The sequence below is a fragment of the Camellia sinensis genome, chromosome 7, assembly GCF_055761805.1.
Source record: "Camellia sinensis isolate YWXY chromosome 7, ASM5576180v1, whole genome shotgun sequence".
NCBI classification, from domain to species: Eukaryota; Viridiplantae; Streptophyta; class Magnoliopsida; order Ericales; family Theaceae; genus Camellia; species Camellia sinensis.
Window position 1 is genome coordinate 162,457,847 of NC_138967.1, and position 17,600 is coordinate 162,475,446.

A 17,600-nucleotide genomic window follows, 5' to 3' on the forward strand; every position below is an offset into this window, starting at 1 on the left:
ACCGGGTATTATTCCCACCCTTTCTTATTTGTGATTCTCACATCACTCGGCTCTCAAGATCGGTTTTTCTCTCAAAACCCTTTTCTCGCTTTTTCTCTCAGCGCACATCTCTCTATTCTTTAATCTCTCGTTTTTCATCCCTCCCTTGGGTGGTTGATGGATAAGCTGGAAATTGTGGGCTCTTGCCCCTGGTATTTTACCAGACTCTTGTTCACAACAGTAAGTTTCTCCCATAGAGGGGTTGTGCTACAACTGGGTGTGTAGCAAATCTGCAGCTAACATTGGTTGATGATGCCCTGCTGGGGAGTTCAGACGTGGTTAGATCTGTCCAGATGAGGGAGTGGAATATCTCGCCCCATCCCAGTTCGTGCTTCGTACTTGACTTGATTCCTCATTGCTTGGAGGATGAGAGAGCTTTTAGCCCTTTGTTGTTGACTTCAGTTGTGCCCTTCTTGGCAGGTCGGGTGCTGTAGACGCGCCCGTGGGCCTCATGCTACTACAGTTCGGACTCGATTTTGTTACGGCTCTAAGTCTGAACCAAAGAGTCCAAATCTGGCAAATCGTTTTGAGAAAAACAGATTTTTTGAGAGAAGTGCCAAACATGGACTGCTTTGCCAGATACAGAGTCGCCACCTAAATATTTTAAAATGGGGGAATTTAGGAAACCCTGACTCGGTGCCGAAGGCCACGTGTCCGTCATCACCAAAGTTGCCTCGGCTCGGGAACTTGGGTACGATCGGGGAAGGTCAGCTATGAGCACCCCCTCTCGCCCGGTCTGAAGACCGGCCTCTACTAACCGTGATGTCCAGTTTTGACAACGTTATGTGTTCCTATTCCGGTTATTAGCCTAGAATTACTATGCTATGCGCACAGCAAACAAGTATAGACCAAATCGCCCAAATTGGAACAAAACATTTCATGTTTGTTTTGAAAATGGTTTGCTACTCGCAACTAGGCTAAAATGCAGATTTTGCCACCCTCAAGTGGGCTTTTAGAAAAGATGATTTTGCCACTATTTAGTAGGCTTGAAACTCACAGTTTTAATGCATTATTCCAATTTAGGTAATTCAACCTCCATCCACAGGAATTCAAGCAATTATATCACATAAGCAGCTAGCCTCATGGTAATCATACTGTCATGGCAACACTCACACGCATGCGATATGCTAAAGCATAAAAGCTTACCTAGTACTCCGAGCCAAAACAGAAACTAGTCAGTAATCATATGCATGATCCTAGTTCATGTTAAAAATGGCTAATGCAACACATGCAAAGATGCAATCTAAACAGGCTCGGCTAACCCTAAATTGGCATATGAAATGCTACAAGTAACAAGTTCTCAACTTGGAATTGAAATACAAGTGCAGTTAGCATGATGTGCCGAGCCCGGTGCATGTAAGACAGATGTATGGATGCACGCATGCATAGCGTAAGGTATGCTAAAATAAATGTGCCCTAATCTACCATCATAAGCAGGTAAATAAAAGGGAAGAAAGAAGTGGGGTTGGAAGACATACATCACACGCACGCACACTTATTACAAATATGCCCTCGCTCGGAGGGACCAAATAAATATTACAAATTAATTAACTACGCAGGCTAATTAAATATTACAAATTAATTAATTAATTAACAAATTAACTAATCTAGGAAAACAAGTAAACCGCCTCGGGAAATGCGCCGCCATGCATAGGCTGCCTCTGTTTTCTTTCCTCTGCTCCTCTGAAGGCTACCAAAACCTCAGGACTGCTTCCTTGGACACTGAGGAGTGCCACCGGCTGAGTAGAATTGCCACCGGCAGTGTGGTGTAGTCACCGGCACAAGATGAATCCATCGGCTGCTTGTTTACTGCCGGTCGGCAATATATACTGCCGGTCGGCAAGGAATCTCTTGCAGAACCTGCAATTGACAGCAACAGAGTGCAAAGCAAAGCATGGCAGCACAATTCAAGGCATATATGCACCATTCATGTCCCTTATCATGGTAATGACTCAAAGGGGCATGTGCCTCGATTCTCGGACCACCAATCGCACATTTCCATGCATGATGGCCCAAGGAATCAAGTGTGCAACTTTCATGTCAAATGAAATGCAAACCAATCAAACAAACTAAAGCCCAACCTCTATCACATGATCAAGAGGCAAGGCATGCATGCCAATGCAATGCAACCTAGGTATGCAAACAAGAATACAAGCATGCTATGCAACTACATGGCATACACAATGCTAACAACATAACATGCGCAACGCTTTGAAACATGGCATACACAATGCAAGGTGGACTTACACCAATGTGAGTGGACCTCAGCCGCACCCACATCAGTGGCCATAAGATGAAAATGAAGTGCCTCGAAATGCGTGCACACGGGCACGCAAACCGAGGCAATGGCATATGCAATGCAATGGCTAAAATGGCATATAGAATGCAACATGGACTTATACTAACATGAGAGAGCCTCAGCCACACTCACATGAGAGGCCGATGGATGAAAATGAAGTGCCTCGAAATGCGTGCACACGGGCACGCAAACCGAGGCAATGCCATACGCAATGTAAATGACATGAAAATGTGATATGGGCTTACACTAACATGAGAGAGCCTCAGCCACACTCACATAAGAGGCTGATGGATGAAAATGAAGTGCCTCGAAATGCGTGCACACGGGCACGCAAACCGAGGCAATGGCATACGCAATGCAAAAGCATGGAAATGATATGCAAACATGCTAGTGGAATTTCAGCACTGAAATGTGGGGGAAAACAGCCCCGAAATGAGGCGAAAACACACCCGATGCATGGAATTTCTCCCGAAATGCAAGATTAAGTACGTGAAATGGCTTACAGCTATACAAAGCATGCATAATTGGTACATGGAATGAAAATACAGAAGCAAGGCAGCCTCAAAATAAGCATTTTTATAGTACAAGTCATGGCCAAACAACGAGCAAAGATAGGGCAACAATGGCATGCAAAAATGGCCCTAAACATGAGGTTATGAAACAACTCACAGCTGCTAACTCCAAAATAAAGTGCCGGTCGGCATAATAAAGTGCTGGTCGGCATAATATTTTGCCGGTCGGAAAAATAGATTGTCGATAGATGATTCCAAGGTCAAAAAACGGCCGGTGGGTATGCAAATTGAAGCCCCGGAAGTTAGCTTTCCAATGGCGCAAACCTTGCATCAAAATTCCTCCTGTGCAAAACGTTATGCCCTTTTTCGTGAAGCCGCGCAGATTCGATCCAACCGGGATGATGCCCGACTTCAACTGATCATATCTCCCCCACCCGGACTTGGCTCTAGGAGATTCTTGAGTGCAAAATGAAGCCCTGGAAGTCTTCTTTCCAACGATGGTGGCCTCATAGCTTAACTCCAAGTATGCAATTGAATAAGCCCGATTTAGCGAGGGCTGCTCGATTCTCTCCTACCCGGATTCATGCCGAACTTCTCCCAAACAAGTTTTCTCCTCTCCTTTCCTCTTTTCTTCAACTCCAAAACCCTAAACAAAGTGTTTTGAAAGATTTGCCTCTCTTCTAGCCGAAGAAACTGATTCTTTGCCCTGCACATCTCTCAACACCGAGCAAACCATCAGTAGTGCCCAAGTCTTAAGGGCGGTCAAAAATGGGGTGTCTACAGTTGCCCTTCTTTGACAGAACTCGAAAGTCATAACAATGACGGGAGTGAATGTCAAAGCTAAGAGACGACCCATTTTTGACAAGGCCGAAGACTTGGACAAACAAACAAAATACCGATAAATAAATGGTTGTGCCCACAGGCTGCCTACGTATCGCTTTGCAAGGAATCAAACCAGCGTAGTTCAGGGGCAGGATGCAAATGATATGCAGGAAGACTTTGATAATTGGACTTATACGCCACGCGAAGCCAGTTTGCACTCACAACAATGCAATGTACTAACAAGTACAAGTGAGGTGCGCAAAATAGCGCGAATGTAAATTGCACAAAACAGTGCGATGCGCAAAATAGCGCGAATGTAGCTGTGATGAAGCAATTATGCAAAATAAATGCAACATTTTAAGCGAATGCTATGCCAGCAAGTAGACATGAACCAAACTACATCTCATGCAGAAAGGATGTAAGAGAATTATGCAATTCTCACGAACATGTGCGATAGATGCACAAAAAGTGAACAAAGTATGATAGATACACTAAGTGGACAAGCATGTGTGATAGATACACATAGTGAAAAGAGTGTGATGGATACTCAAAGTGAACATGCGATAGATACACAAAGTGAGCATAGTGTGATAGATACACAATGCGAGAGTGTGTGGTTGATACGCAAAGCGAACGGGTGTGATTGATACACGAAGCGAGCATGTGATAGATACACTATATGAAGCAAAGTGTGAACGTGTGATAGATACACTAAGCGAGTGTGGTGAGCATAGTGTGATAGATACACAAGGGGTGAACACAAAGTGTGATAGATGCACTAAGTGAACAAAGTATGATTGATATACTAAAGGTGAACACGAAGTGTGATAGATGCACAAGGTGAACAAGTATGATAGATATACTAAAAGGGAACACAAAGTGTGATAGATGCACTATGTGAACAGAGTGTGATTGATACACTAAAAGCGAACACAAAGTGTGATAGATGCACAGTGTGAACAAAATATGATTGATATACTGAAAATGAACACAAAGTGTGATAGATGCACTATGTGAACAAGTACGATAGATATACTGAAAGCGAACACGAAGTGTGATAGATGCACTTAGTGAGCAAGTATGATAGATATACTAAAAGGGAACACAAAGTGTGATAGATGCACTATGTGAACAGAGTGTGATTGATACACTAAAAGCGAACACAAAGTGTGATAGATGCACAGTGTGAACAAAGTATGATTGATATACTGAAAATGAACACAAAGTGTGATAGATGCACTATGTGAACAGAGTGTGATTGATATACTAAAAGTGAACACAAAGTATGATAGATGCACAGTGTGAACGAAGTATGACTGATATACTGAAAATGAACACAAAGTGTGATAGATGCACTATGTGAACAGAGTGTGATTGATACACTAAAAGTGAACACAAAGTGTGATAGATGCACAGTGTCAACAAAGTATGATTGATATACTGAAAATGAACACAAAGTGTGATAGATGCACTATGTGAACAGAGTGTGATTGATACACTAAAAGTGAACACGAAGTGTGATAGATGCACTTAGTGAACAAGTATGATTGATATACTAAATCAATGAGGTGTGATACAGAAAACGAGAATGTGTGTGATAGATACACAAAATGAAAGAAGTGTGATCGATACACTAAGTGAGAGTGCAATAGACACAAAAGCGAATATGTGCGTGATAGATACACAAAATGAGAATGTGTGTGATAGATACACAAAGCGAGTGAAGTGTGATTGATACACTAAGGCAAATGAAGTGTGATTGATACACTATATGAATGAGAGCGTAACTGAAGCGTGATCGATACACTAAGTAGATTAGAGTGTAATTGAAATTAGAGTGTAATTGATACACTAAGTGAATGAAGTGTGATTGATACACTAAGCGAATGAAGTGTGATTGATACACTAAAGTGAGTGTGTGTGATTGATACACGAAAGTGAATGACCTTAAAACGGAGCTTCTTTGAATGAACCGTGCATACAATATCGTGCACGACTGAGGAAGAAACTTGATAGGTATAATGCATTACAATGCAAGTGAAGTGGGTGCATAACAATGTAAGTGGAAGAGTGCATAACCTTGAAGCAGGATTGATCTTGCGCCTGAGGTAGAGGTACACTCATATTTCGGAGCATTGACAAGGCCCTGAAGAGGTACGTCCGGAGTACAATCACGGAATTTTCTGAAGTTGACACAAACTCAGATACCTCGATTTTCGCTCTTTTGTCTTTGCTTTGTAGTCTGGAACCATCATAGCTTCAGATAGGTCCTGGTTTCACCGTTCACACTTATCGGGGGTGGACCCTGCAGTTTTATGGAAAAAAGAATCCTGTTTTGCACAAACGTGAAGGATGGCACAGCACTCTGAGCACAAAACGATTTATTTTTGAAATTGAGAGATGAGTTTTCGACCAGGTATTGAGCCTACGACTGAACACAGCGAGAAAGACTCAACAACGGAAAACAAAAGGTAAACAACCTAAACATGTCGAGACACGCTCGGGACGACTCAAAGCAAGAATCGAGACAAACAAAACAAAAGACACGACACACAGACGTGCACTGGGAGCCTGTTTCACCGGGTATTATTCCCACCCTTTCTTATTTGTGATTCTCACATCACTCGGCTCTCAAGCTCGGTTTTTCTCTCAAAACTCTTTTCTCGCTTTTTCTCTCAGCGCACATCTCTCTATTCATTAATCTCTCGTTTTTCATCCCTCCCTTGGGTGGTTGATGGATAAGCTGGAAATTGTGGGCTCTTGCCCCTGGCATTCTGCTAGATTCTTCTTCTTCTGCACGCAGCTAGTGAGTTTCTCCCACAGAGGGGCTGTGCTACAACTGGGTGTGTAGCAAATCTGTAGTTGACATCGATTGATGATGCTTTGCTGGGGAGTTTGGACGTGGTTAGATCTGTCCAGATGAGGGAGTGGAATATCTCGCCCCATCCCAGTTCGTGCTTCGTACTTGACTTGATTCCTCGTTGCTTGGAGGATGAGAGAGCTTTTAGCCCTTTGTTGTTGACTTCAGTTGTGCCCTTTTCTGGCAGGTAGAGTGCCCTTCTGGCAGGTATGTTGATAATAGGGGAAAGACAGGACACCTGACTCAACTGTGCCCCTAGTTCATCATTTTGACCATTTTTGTTTTGGTTTTCTACTAAAACAATTTTGACCAATATGAGAGTTTAGATTAACACACTTGTTCGATTTTTGATTTGAAATCATGCAAGTCAGGCTATGAGCACTGAACATTTTCCTATTTTGGGTCCAAGAAATGGTCCAGTTTTTGGAAAAGATGGAACAATTTTCGAGAAAAGTAGTCAACTTCAGTAAAAATTCTCAAAAACTATTTTTGCAAACGGCCAATGCTTAACAAGCACGGAACCTACTCTTGAGACGCACAACCTCGGATTTGGAGGAAAATTGCCACCTTGCTCGAAGAGAGCTACATGGCAACGGAAAGTTGCCCCTTGTTTGCACGGCACCGCAGCGCATTGAATGGCAACGGAAAGTTGCCCCTTGTCTGAATGGCACCGTAGCGCATTATAATCAGTCCTCGAAGCGATGATTGCAACCGAACTCTCGGATACAGAGAAGGCAAAAATTATCAGAACCATTACATGGACACAATTGATTTTGAAGTGTTTCAGGGCTGGACTTCAGAATGAAGTTGCCTACGTATCCCAATGATGGGAATCAAGCCTTACGTAGTTCGGGGTTAAGGTACACTCGGGTATTAACCTCTCCTTTTTAGGCTCTAACTTTTGCCAAGGCGCCCGTCGCGGGTTTTTGACTTTGCGAGCTTTGTTTTTCTTTTCTTTTCGATTCTTTTCATTTCTTTTCTTTTCATTTCTTTTCATTTCATTTCCTTTTTTTTTTTATTTTCTTTTTTGTTCTTTTCTTTGCATTTTTTTCTTTTTTGTATTTTTCTCTTGCTCTAATTTTTGCCTGGGTCGCCCTTCCGGGTTTTCGGCCCAGCGAGCCTCTCAAAGGGTAAAAGCGTAGTTTGGTCCATGCCAAATGGTTGTAGGATTTTGAAGCCATCCGTATCCAGGAAAGTGGCTGTTGATTTGCAAGAGGACTCATCTTCGGCTCTTCGAGCACGTCTGACATCTTTGCCCCTAGTTTGAAGGGTACTTCTGTTCTAGCTTTGCAAGCTTCTTCTGATGAGGTCTAATCTTCTTGATCTGACTTTCTTGCCTCCTGTCCGAGTGCTGCTTCGAATCTGGCCACACAGGCCTCATATGGCGGTTGACCATTGAACATTCTGAATTTAAGTCCGAGGTTTGAAAACAAATGGACAGAATCTTGAGGCTGAGAGCGATCCTCGGCTGCACAATCTCAAGGGCGATTCCACACAAGTCTTCACAGGACTGCGCAAAACATTTTTCGAAAGTTTTTAAGAAAGCGACAAATCGCTCGCGCTGAAGACAGTGTGGGACCAATCTGGATCAAGCCAGGATCCTTCTCAGTACTCACATTAACAAACATGATCTCATTCATTAAGGGCTTAGCACGCCTCTCTTTCTCTCAATTGATCAAGTTTTGCAAAACCCAAGGAATTCTTTCCTCTTTGTTTTTATCACAATGTTTCGAAACAAGTTTTGGAAAACTTAGGTCATTACAATGACTTCAAAGGCACAGAAAAGGCAGGCGAAGAGCACTGTCATCTCATTCAAACTTCTGGCACAACTGGCACACGGCAGAAGCAAACACAAGAGTATGAAAATCACTGCTGTTCATTCAAATCTGTTGGCACAATTGGCTCCAAGGCAGAAACAGACTCAAAAGAAGGCAAAAAGACAAACACAAAACAAAATAGTGATGCCCGAGGTAACACCCCCGGAATCACCTGACTCTAACAAAACAGGACTGACTCGATATAACAAGACAGACCCTTAATCAAAAGACTGACTCAAAACAAAGAGACTGACTCAAAACAAAACTGCAAAACTGACTCAACACCCAAGTCAGAAGCTACAAAAACCAGCATTCGCAAATGCTCAAAACAGTGTGTGCCACACGCCACATCTGGAGTAAACTAAGTGCCGTCCGCAGGTGGTTCATCCCCTGATCACATATTCGTACTATCCCCCGAGTTCACTGATCTAGTCGTGATAGACTTTACTGAGCTGGTGCGGCAATGACCTTGTTGTCAAACAAATCCTGTACATCATGGCGCAGACGAAAGCAGCTATCGGTCTCATGACCGGTTTGTTGGTGGTACGCACAGTACTTAGTCTGGTCATGCTTTGCAGGGATAAGATCGGGTAGGGGGCGTTGTTCCAACGGTTTCAGATGTCCTTTCCGGAGTAAGACCTCTAGAGCCTTTGACAAAGGCATATGAAGTGGAGTGAAGACCCTCTTGACTCGAGGTGGATATTTGGTTTTTTGTGAGCTACTTCCGGATGCACCGGTGAATGGGGTAGTTGTTTTTGACGCAGTGGTGGTGACCATGCCCACTTCAGAAGACCTTGCAGCTGCGTCACCGCTGGTGGTCGCATTCGAATTGCGGGAAAATGCCCTCCTGGGCTGCTCCTTATCCTGGTCAAACAGACCTTGCCTCATTGCATCTTCGATTTGTATCCCCATATCGTGTAAATCTGAGAAAGTGGGAAAGGGGATTACAATCATTCTCTGCATTAGCTTAGGCTGGAGATTGCGCACAATCATCCGTATTTGATCCTTATCTGTTGGCCTAATGGTCATCATTGAGGCCTTGGCCCTCCAGCGGGCCACGATTTCTAAGAAGCTCTCCTTAGGCTCCTGCCTCGTCGTCTCAAGATCACGGGTCGTAATCTCGATTTGTGTATTGTATGAATATTGTGCGACGAAGGCCTCAGCCATCTCGTCCCAACTTCTCTTGACGTCATCCTCCAATTTGGCATACCATGCGGCCGCTACACCTGACAGGGTCCGGCCAAACAAAGACAGCTTCTGCAATCTAGTGAGGCCCATTGGTCTTAGGACGTCTGAAAATAGTCGCAGGTGTACCATGGGATCCTCAGATCCATCAAAACGATCAATTTGTGGCATCTTAAACCGGTCTGGCAGCATCACGGCTGCGTTAGTGTATCCGTCTCCAATGTCCGGGATGGACTTCACGCCTTGAGATTTCTTAAACAGCTTTTCAAGCTTGCTCATTTTTAATGCCATGGGGTCCACCTCGGACTCGAAGGGAGAATCCGATTGATTGATAGGAGTGGGTGCTTTGGATAGTTGAGGCGGGATCGGGGGCGGAGCAGGCCCCGTTGGAAGGTCGGTATCCTCCTGGACGTGGGTTGCCTCCCCGAGTATGGGAACTCTTGGTGGGGGAGGAGTCTGGTGCGAAGTAGATACTCCAGTTTGCTGCTCCAATCTGGCAATTGTCTCTGCCTGTTGGGTTATGGCCACAGCCTGTTGCTTGGCGAATTCTACTTGACGGACAGTGTCTTGCTGCATGGCTTTCATACTGTCCTAGAGTTGGCGCACCATCTCTTCCAGACTCGACATACTGTTCTAATCTAACTGAGCAACCGGTATATCTGTGTTGGCAATAGGCTCGGAAATCTCAGCCCGACTGCTCAAAGATCACTGATCTGGTAGCTGTTGTGCAGGTGGTCTGTGCCTGACTAGCCTTCTCTGGCCCTGATTATCCTTGAACTGAGTCTCTGACCTGACAAAGTCTATTAGTACAAATCCAATGAACCTCGGGGGATATTGGAGCCCTCTGAAGCTATAGTTCCACGACTACCTTGCAAAAGAGAAAACAGACAGTATCTCAGCTTGATTTCACCAGAACAGGTATGCACATAACTGAACGACTGTGCTCTCTACTAAATTCTGCCCAAAATTCTGCCGGTAAACTGATACCCTCAGGTAAACTGAATCCCAAAATACTGAACTGGTGCCCGCAGGCCTGATGCCCAAACCCTGTAAACTGATATATGCATTCGTATGGAGACGCACCCCAAAAGCACATAACAAGTAAGTGAGAGCCAAAAACACCCCTATGTTGGGGTAGTGTTTCCCTGTCCTATTTCGTCAGGAGCTAGGGTTTCACTACGCACGCAGCGGTTTCAAACAACCTAACATCGGGTGAGCAACCTGTCCTAGTTTGGAATGGTCACTATGGATTTCAATATGCACTAGGTCGAATGGTCAAAAAGGGTGCCCCAGTAAAACCGGGGTTTGTGTTCCCATGCTGTCAGAGCCTATAACCGGTCAGCCTTATGGTCATGCCTTGACAAGACAAGCCTCCAGCAAACTGTTCAGGAATGGCAGATGGCAAACACTATGTTCCTAGGCGCACCAATGCACATGCAATGCAAAGAGACACATAAATGAAATCAAAATAGGATATCACGAGTTCGAGTCAAGCTCTCTAAAATCCCTAGCAGAGTCGTCAGAAACTGTAGACGCGCCCGTGGGCCTCATGCTACTACAGTTCGGACTCGATTTTGTTACGGTTCTAAGTCTGAGCCAAAGAGTCTAAATCCGCCAAATCGTTTTGAGAAAAATAGATTTTTTGAGAGAAGTGCCAAACATGGACTGCTTTGCCAGATATAGAGTCGCCACCTAAATATTTTAAAATGGGGGAATTTAGGAAACCCTGACTCGGTGCCGAAGGCCACGTGTCCGTCATCACCAAAGTTGCCTCGGCTCGGGAACTTGGGTACGATCGGGGAAGGTCAGCTATGAGCACCCCCTCTCGCCCGGTCTGAAGACCGGCCTCTACTAACCGTGATGTCCAGTTTTGACAACGTTATGTGTTCCTATTCCGGTTATTAGCCTAGAATTACTATGTTATGCGCACAGCAAACAAGTATAGACCAAATCGCCCAAATTGGAACAAAACATTTCATGTTTGTTTTGAAAATGGTTTGCTACTCGCAAGTAGGCTAAAATGCAGATTTTTCCACCCTCAAGTGGGCTTTTAGAAAAGATGATTTTGCCACTATTTAGTGGGCTTGAAACTCACAGTTTTAATGCATTATTCCAATTTAGGTAATTCAACCTCCATCCACAGGCATTCAAGCAGTTATATCACATAAGCAGCTAGCCTCATGGTAATCATACTGTCATGGCAACACTCACACGCATGCGATATGCTAAAGCATAAAAGCTTACCTAGTACTCCGAGCCAAAACAGAAACTAGTCAGTAATCATATGCATGATCCTAGTTCATGTTAAAAATGGCTAATGCAACACATGCAAAGATGCAATCTAAACAGGCTCGGCTAACCCTAAAATGGCATATGAAATGCTACAAGTAACAAGTTCTCAACTTGGAATTGAAATACAAGTGCAGTTAGCATGATGTGCCGAGCCCGGTGCATGTAAGACAGATGTATGGATGCATGCATGCATAGCGTAAGGTATGCTAAAATAAATGTGCCCTAATCTACCATCATAAGCAGGTAAATAAAAGAGAAGAAAGAAGTGGGGTTGGAAGACATACATCACACGCACGCACACTTATTACAAATATGCCCTCGCTCGGAGGGACCAAATAAATATTACAAATTAATTAACTACGCAAGCTAATTAAATATTACAAATTAATTAATTAATTAACAAATTAACTAATCTAGGAAAACAGGTAAACCGCCTCGGGAAATGCGCCGCCATGCATAGGCTGCCTCTGTTTTCTTTCCTCTGCTCCTCTGAAGGCTACCAAAACCTCAGGACTGCTTCCTTGGACACTGAGGAGTGCCACCGGCTGAGTAGAATTGCCACCGGCAGTGTGGTGTAGTCACCGGCACAAGATGAATCCATCGGCTGCTTGTTTACTGCCGGTCGGCAATATATACTGCCGGTCGGCAAGGAATGTCTTGCAGAACCTGCAATTGACAGCAACAGAGTGCAAAGCAAAGCATGGCAGCACAATTCAAGGCATATATGCACCATTCTTGTCCCTTATCATGGTAATGACTCAAAGGGGCATGTGCCTCGATTCTCGGACCACCAATCGCGCATTTCCATGCATGATGGCCCAAGGAATCAAGTGTGCAACTTTCATGTCAAATGAAATGCAAACCAATCAAACAAACTAAAGCCCAACCTCTATCACATGATCAAGAGGCAAGGCATGCATGCCAATGCAATGCAACCAAGGTATGCAAACAAGAATACAAGCATGCTATGCAACTACATGGCATACACAATGCTAACAACATAACATGCGCAACGCTTTGAAACATGGCATACACAATGCAAGGTGGACTTACACCAATGTGAGTGGACCTCAGCCGCACCCACATCAGTGGCCATAAGATGAAAATGAAGTGCCTCTAAATGCATGCACACGGGCACGCAAACCGAGGCAATGGCATATGCAATGCAATGGCTAAAATGGCATATAGAATGCAACATGGACTTATACTAACATGAGAGAGCCTCAGCCACACTCACATGAGAGGCCGATGGATGAAAATGAAGTGCCTCGAAATGTGTGCACACGGGCACGCAAACCGAGGATATGGCATACGCAATGTAAATGACATGAAAATGTGATATGGGCTTACACTAAAATGAGAGAGCCTCAGCCACACTCACATAAGAGGCCGATGGATGAAAATGAAGTGCCTCGAAATGCGTGCACACGGGCACGCAAACCGAGGCAATGGCATACGCAATGCAAAAGCATGGAAATGATATGCAAACATGCTAGTGGAATTTCAGCACTGAAATGTGGGGGAAAACAGCCCCGAAATGAGGCGAAAACACACCCGATGCATGGAATTTCTCCCGAAATGCAAGATTAAGTACGTGAAATGGCTTACAGCTATACAAAGCATGCATAATTGGTACATGGAATGAAAATACAGAAGCAAGGCAGCCTCAAAATAAGCATTTTTATAGTACAAGTCATGGCCAAACAACGAGCAAAGATAGGGCAACAATGGCATGCAAAAATGGCCCTAAACATGAGGTTATGAAGCAACTCACAGCTGCTAACTCCAAATAGGTTAGAGCCCTTCAACAACATTGAAGAGGGGCCCAAAATAAGCTACTTTACAGAACTGTAAAAACCCAAAAATAGTATACAAACATGCTAGAAATGCAATGCAAAATGAGGCTCAAAAAGAGGCTATAACACAAAGTGTGCAAAATATTCAACAAACAGCCAAAGACCCTTAATAAAACATGTTAAGAAGGTAAAAATAAGACCTTTTCTAGGCCTGTAAAAAGATCAAAAACGGAAGCACAATGGGCTGCCAAAGCATGCAAAAATGGGGACCAAAAGAGGGTATAAAGGAAAGTATAGCATGGAGGTCCCAAACAGTGTTGAGCCCTTCTTCAATGTTGAAGAGGGGCTCAAAATAAGCCTATTTACAGTTTACATCATGCTCCAAAACAGATCACGTATAGGCCAAGAATAACATGCAAGATAATGGCATTTAAGAGGGGTAATGAAGCAAGTGCAAGCTACTGTCCTCAAACAGCAAGAGGTCCTCAATCAAACATGAAGAGGACCTCAAAATATGATGAGTTACAGTTTTGGTCGGAGCCCAAAGATGCAAGCAACTATGGCTTAGATATGATGCAAGAATAGGCTAGAAAAGGGAAGAAGAGGACTCACCTTTGTAGACCAATGAACCAGCAGCTTTTGGTTGAAGTTTGGGTGCTCCTAGCCTCTGCAAATGACCTCCAATGTGCTGGCATGAAGTGTAGGGGTGTGGTGCTATGGGTTGGTGAAGAAATGGCCCAAGAACAAGGGTATTTGATGATTGAATGAGAGAGATATGGAGAGAGATCGAGGGTTGTATGTATGTATATCAGATATACATGGTATATCTCTGGTTTTTTTGCCTCCAACCATCCAACCTCAACAATGGAGGAGGAGAGGCCCCTTATATAGGCAATACTAAGCTTCTAAGGCAAGCTTCAAAGGGTCGAAGGGGTTTAAAGGGGAGGTCAAGGCTTATTGGAGAAGCTTGGACAGCTGGTAGGCTTCTTGAGGAAGCCAAGATAAGGGGTCAAGGCTTCCTCAAGAAGCCTTGAGCAAAGGGTGCAAAAGAGGGGTCCAAAGGTGGTCAAGGGTTCAAAATAGCAACATATATGCGCGGGGGAGTGTGCTGGTGCATTCCAACTGGCACAGCTGGGATGCACCAGGCTTGGAGGGTGCAAAGGGTGCAAACCGGCCAGAAAATTTGGTCGTCGGCCAAAATAAAGTGCCGGTCGGCATAATATTTTGCCGGTCGGAAAAATAGATTGTCGATAGATGATTCCAAGGTCAAAAAACGGCCGGTGGGTATGCAAATTGAAGCCCCGGAAGTTAGCTTTCCAATGGCGTAAACCTTGCATCAAAATTCCTCCTGTACAAAAAGTTATGCCCTTTTTCGTGAAGCCGCGCAGATTCGATCCAACCGGGATGATGCCCAACTTCAACTGATCATATCTCCCCCACACGGACTTGGCTCTAGGAGATTCTTGAGTGCAAAATGAAGCCCTGGAAGTCTTCTTTCCAACGATGGTGGCCTCATAGCTTAACTCCAAGTATGCAATTGAATAAGCCCGATTTAGCGAGGGCTGCTCGATTCTCTCCTACCCGGATTCATGCCGAACTTCTCCCAAACTAGTTTTCTCCTCTCCTTTCCTCTTTTCTTCAACTCCAAAACCCTAAACAAAGTGTTTTGAAAGATTTGCCTCTCTTCTAGCCGAAGAAACTGATTCTTTGCCCTGCACATCTCTCAACACCGAGCAAACCATCAGTAGTGCCCAAGTCTTAAGGGCGGTCAAAAATGGGGTGTCTACAGGTGCCCTTCTTAGCGGGTAGTTGATGACGGGGGAAAGACAAAACACCTGACTCAACTGTGCCCCTAGTTCATCATTTTGACCATCTTTTTTTGGTTTTCTACGAAAACAAATTTTGACCAATATGAGAGTTAGATTAACACACTTGTTCGATTTTTGATTTGAAATCATGCAAGTCAGGCTATGAGCACTGAAAATTTTCCTTTTTTGGGTCCAAGAAATGGTCCAGTTTTTTGGAAAAATGGAATAATTTTCGGGAGAATAGTCAACCTCAGCAAAAATTCTCAAAAACTATTTTTGCAAACGGCCAATGCTTAACAAGCACGGAACCCACTCTTGAGACGCACAACCTCAGATTTGGAGGAAAATTGCCCCCTTGCTCGAAGAGAGCTACATGGCAACGGAAAGTTGCCCTTGTTTGCACGGCACCGCAGCGCATTGAATGGCAACGGAAAGTTACCCCTTGTCTGAATGGCACCGTAGTGCATTATAATCAGTCCTCGAAGCGATGATTGCAACCGAACTCTCGGATACAGAGAAGGCAAAAATTATCAGAACCATTACATGGACATAATTGATTTTGAAGTGTTTTACGGCTGGACTTCGGAATGAAGTTGCCTACGTATCCCAAAGATGGGAATCAAGCCTTACGTAGTTCGGGGTTAAGGTACACTCGGGTATTTAACCTCTCCTTTTTAGGCTCTAACTTTTGCCAAGGCGCCCGATGCGGGTTTTCGACCTTGTGAGCTTTGTTTTTCTTTTCTTTTCAATTCTTTTCATTTCTTTTCTTTTCATTTCTTTTCATTTCATTTCCTTTTTTTTGATTTTCTTTTTTGTTCTTTTCTTTGCATTTTTTTTTTTTTGTATTTTTCTTTTGCTCTAACTTTTGCCTGGGTTGGCCTTCCGGGTTTTCGGCCCAGCGAGCCTCTCAAAGGGTAAAAGCGTAGTTTGGTCCATGCCAAATGGTTGTAGGATTTTGAAGCCATCCGTATCCAGGAGAGTGGCTGTTGATTTGCAAGAGGATTCATCTTCGGCTCTCCGAGCACGTCTGACATCTTTGCCCCTAGTTTGAAGGGTACTTCTGTTCTAGCTTTGCAAGCTTCTTCTGATGAGGTCTAATCTTCTTGATCTGACTTTCTTGCCTCTTGTCCGAGGGCTGCTTCGAATCTGGCCACACAGGCCTGTAGACGTCCCCCGAACGCCCCGGGAGGGTTTGGCTCCCGTTCTGTTCATTTGGGGTCACTACAGCTCGGACTCTTAAATGTCACGGTTCCTAATCTGAACCAAAGAGTCCAAATCCGGCAAATCGTTTTTGAGAAACTGATTTTTGAAGAAAGCAGTGCCAAACATGGACTGCTTTGCCAGATACAGAGTCGCCACCTAAATATTTTATTTTGGGAAATTTAGGAAACCCTGACTCGGTGTCAAAAGGCCACGTGTCCGTCATCACCAAAGTTGCCTCGGCTCGGGAACTTGGGTACGATTGGGGAAGGTCACTTCGTGAGCACCCCCGCTCGCCCGGTCATAGACCGGTCTCTACTAAGCATGATATCAATTCTTGAAAACATTGTGAGTTCTTATCCGGTTTATTAGCCTAGGTTACTATGTGATGCACAGCATATAAATATAGACTGGATCGCCCGAATTGGAACAAAACATTTCATGTTTGTTTTTGAAAGTGGTTTGCTACCCGCAGGTAAGTTTAAAACATTTGATGATTTATTCTAATTTAAGTAACTCAGCCTTCACCCACAGGCATTCAGGCAGTTATATCAAATAAGCACGTAGCCTCATGGTAAGCATGCTATCATGGCATTCACTCATACGCATGCAAGGATGCTAAAGCATAAAAACTCACCGAGTACTCCAAGCCAAAATAGACACTTATTAGAAATCATGCATGAATCCTAAGTATACAGAAATGCCTAATGCAACACATGCAAAAAAATACAATTATAGTAGGCTCGGCTTTTCTAAGATGGTATATGAGATGCTACAGCTATCATGTTTTCAACTTTGAAATTGAAAGTACAATGCAGTTAGTATGATGCGCCGAGCCCGATGCATGCAATACAGATGAATGATGCAAACATGCTGTCATACTGTATGCTAATTTAAACATGCCCTAATCTAACCATCAAAAGCGGATAAATAAAAGGGAGAAAGACGTGAGGTTGGAAGGCATACATCA